This window comes from Periplaneta americana, unplaced genomic scaffold (genome assembly GCF_040183065.1).
Source record: "Periplaneta americana isolate PAMFEO1 unplaced genomic scaffold, P.americana_PAMFEO1_priV1 scaffold_38, whole genome shotgun sequence".
Taxonomy (NCBI): domain Eukaryota; kingdom Metazoa; phylum Arthropoda; class Insecta; order Blattodea; family Blattidae; genus Periplaneta; species Periplaneta americana.
In genome coordinates, this window is record NW_027185519.1 from 28639 (window position 1) to 32686 (window position 4048).

The 4048-nt window shown below is 40.6% G+C and overlaps 1 non-coding gene across 1 annotated transcript; it reads left to right on the top strand.

Annotated features, from left to right (window-relative positions):
• Positions 1–1461: 1461 nt before the first annotated feature.
• Positions 1462–1580, top strand: LOC138694106 (5S ribosomal RNA). Its single transcript, XR_011330784.1, has one exon. It is a non-coding gene; the product is annotated as a 5S ribosomal RNA (ribosomal RNA).
• Positions 1581–4048: the final 2468 nt, after the last annotated feature.

Consider the following 4048-nt stretch of genomic DNA (forward strand, 5'->3'; position numbering starts at 1 on the left):
AACGTGTACATGTTCATAAAATCATTCACAGGGGAAATACACTACTGTTAGATGAGAGGGCAAACGGCTTATAGCTGGGTACCTCGATCTAAAGTTAGAGAATTGCTTGTCGAGGAACCAATGGAGGCATGGGATGCTTACCCTGCCTGCCATTTTAAACATCATTCATTCTTTCTTCGTCCCCATTCATTCGTTCGCGGCTCATCATCAGACGAGCACCATGCCCCCCAAAGCTTCCGGAAAGGCTGCCAAGAAGGCCGGCAAGGCCCAGAAGAATATTTCGAAGGGCGATAAGAAGAAGAAGCGCAAGAGGAAGGAGAGCTACGCCATTTACATCTACAAGGTTCTGAAACAAGTTCACCCAGACACGGGAATCAGTTCAAAGGCTATGAGCATCATGAACAGCTTCGTTAACGACATCTTCGAGCGCATCGCCGCGGAAGCTTCGCGGCTCGCGCATTACAACAAGCGGTCGACCATCACCAGTCGGGAGATCCAGACAGCCGTCCGTCTCCTGCTACCCGGTGAGCTGGCCAAGCACGCCGTCAGTGAAGGGACCAAGGCCGTCACAAAATACACTAGTTCCAAGTAAGCGGGAGTGCTTGCTAGGGAATCAGCAACCGGCCCTTTTAAGGGCCACAAGTTATTCATAACAGAGTAGATGAATGAAGAACAACAGCGGTTCCCACCGAGTGAAAATTTAAATAATCACCCCGATAACACTTCTAGGATAGATAATACATTATAGGCAGTCCATGGGAGACTTGGATCCACGAGGCAAATTCGTTTCCTTAATAGTTTCGTACGACTTATATGAGAGCGCGGTGTCATTCCTACTCACTTGGCAGCATTAATTGTTGAGGGAAAACAACTTAGAAGGTAACTTGTCGACCGCGGGCATAATCCTTCCGCAGGCCACTACTGAGAATCTGTGGACATACGGGTAATCTATCTTTATTGAAACTCGGGTTCATAACATACGACTGATACTTTATATATCTGTCACGTAATCCATCAAGAGACAAATGTCCCCCCCCCCTAGTCAGTAGCGAGCTTCAGTCCATTCGTAGTAGCCGCCGGTGCAAGAAGTGAATTGAAGTTTGTGTGAAGTTCCGTAGTATGGCATGAAAATGATGTCGAAAATCCGACTACAGTTCCACAACCATGTGGTTGAAAGGAGGCTCCGCTGTTGAACAACAATCCACCTGTGGCTTAACTTAGAATGCCGACTAGCTGTTTTATTAATCCCGTGTCAATCCAGCAGTGTGTGACGTTGAAACGTAACCAAACTGCCGTTGATAGATAGATTTATCATCTATCCCAATGACATCCAACGAGCTTGGTAATTTAGGTACAGAGTCTAAGCAGGCAGTTTACGTGTGTGTGTGAGCGAGTGCAGGTTTTATCGAGTGCACCCCAATCCCATCGTCCTCAAGTGCCTACAGATTACGCAGTTTCATCGGCAACGGCCATACCATGTTGAAAATACCGGTTCTCGTCCGATCACCGAAGTCAAGCAACATTGGGCGTGGTCAGTACTTGGATGGGTGACCGCTTGGGAACACCACGTGCCGTTGGCGATTTTTTTTTTTACGTCACTATTTCCAGCGTGTTCTAATAAGACTTATGGGATATTATGTTCCCTTCCCTATTCCAGCTATAGCTTGGATGATGACGCCGCTGCATAATTGTAGAGTAATTGATAATTCTTAAGTACTTGCAGCTCCGTATTGAAACTTATGACTGGTAGCATATTCATATGAGACGGTTCACTTCTCTGCGTTTTCTCGAAGAAGGGAATATGTATTCAGGGGATTGTGAACGTACCTCGCGCTCTCCCTAGAAGTTAGAGACATTTTAGGTAAAGAATGTAATATACTGTACATATATGGCTAATTAAAATCCCATTAGTTACTACATTTCAGTGGGTAGTACAAATTCCATAATGAAAATATCTCTGTCCTAGTAGTTGTATCCTTTAAAGAAGCTCGTTGTTTTCCCATGATGAAGGGCAGAACTTGGTCGGTAGAAATTTAAACAGACTGCATTATCAGACCAGGCGTTATTTCAATATCAGCGTTTAGTTTAGGAAATATAGCAATAGCGGAGTTGGGAGAAGTAGTTATAGCATGTACAGTAAGTATAAACAGTTCGCTGTACTGTACAGTGAATATAAATATTTGAATGTACGATGGCAAAACATCAGACATACAGTACGTAGCTCACATATCTTAAAAAATAAATAAATAAAAATAAAGAAGACATTCTGAGGAGTGAGTGGAAAGTGCATATTATAATGAATATTTTTAACTCTCAGTTGACATTGAGAGAGAAAGCCATGCATCGGGGAACCGGTGACTGTTTTTGCGTTACCTTCTGCTATTGGCGTTGTTGGTTAGTAACGAATGAAAGAGGTAGGACGCGGAATCAAATGTCAAAAAACGATAGGGAAATAATAGTAACTGGTTGTATTTCGATCGAGCTCGGCGTGCTGATTCACCAGTGGGGTGTTTCACAAAGTTTACAATCTTTGGAAATTGTGAACTCTGTTTGTAAACTTCTGTTTCACAATCTTTGTTTGTAAAGGTGGACTGTACAAAGGAAATCAAATCTTTACGAATGAAATTTTGCGCTCTTTACAAGTGATATGTTTGTTTCACAACGAAGGAGTAATTTTACAAACGTGTAAACTAAACTTTACTAGTGAAGTTAGCACATTTTCTACAGTAGCCCTGTTGAAATAGCTTCTAATTGTGAATGAAAAAAATAAACACATATGTATAAAATCAATTTTATAGTAACAGGGTACCATTAAGAATTACACTGAAGCAGTTGTGATGTTATTGAGTAGTTCTAGCGACTCAGACGAAGATTTTGCATTTAGGCCTAACGTAGAATTTTCCGGCCACGTTCGTATCATTGTACGAATATTAATGAAAGGTTTCGAATGAATCCCGCGCTATACTTCAGAATACCGCGTTAGTTCTTATATACGAGGAACGTATTTAATAAATACTCGCACTTAAAGAAGAAAAACTTTGCACCGAAAACCAATCACTTAATAATGCAATGTCGGCATTACTTACGCAGTATTCTGAAGTCGTTCCGAATCCCATTTCGCTGTAATCTCTCCTACAAGATATGGGACATCACATGCAACATCTGAAAGGGAAAAGTGGTGCCCTAACCACAAAGCGAGAACTGCATTGGTTGCATAGTAGCTCTCAGTTCCCTGCGTTAGCAGATAAGAACGGAATTTATAAGATTACAGTGTGCAAAAGTTCACACATGGTAGTTGATGTTGTTACAAGATTGAAAAAACTCGAGGCGGGTTATTGATCACCGAATGTGCTTACTCGGGCAAAGGATTTTTATGCTCCTCCTGCTGGGTTCCCTAATGTTGGCGAGGTTATGGATGAAACAATAAAATATACTGATGGACCAGCAGAGAGCGAAGTTGATTTTAATGGATGGACATGTTAGCTGCTCTATCAACTGCATATAACTACGTGGGTCAAATCCATTATTTATCAATTATTTGAATGAATTTCGCGCTAACTTTCGTCAGTTAAGTCGTAGGCTAATTAATGCATTGGTATGCTCGACCAATTGCATGCCGCGAAACTCCGTTGTCGCCGATGTAGCAAAATCTAAATAAAATATATATAAAAAAATATAAACATGTCCATCGATAGTTCTAAAATTACAGCTACTTTACCTCTGATCCTTAGTGATTTTTGTAAACTGTCGTTGGCGATTTTGTTCAACCAATTATGCGTATTTGTAAGTTTGTTTCGCCGATTTTGTAAAGTTCGTTAAAACATACAAGTGAATAAGATTGCATTGTGAAACACAGTTAACAAGCATATGTAATATTTCCGTTGTTAATTGTATATTGTTAATTTGTAATTTGTTAGCGTTGTGAAACATGCCCCCATTTACCTTTAGAGGTAATATCTACATTAATATTTAGTTAAAATTTAAAGAAATTTTAAACGAATGGAAGCTGCATTTTAATTCACCCCAAATTACTATGTTCCCTTTCAGA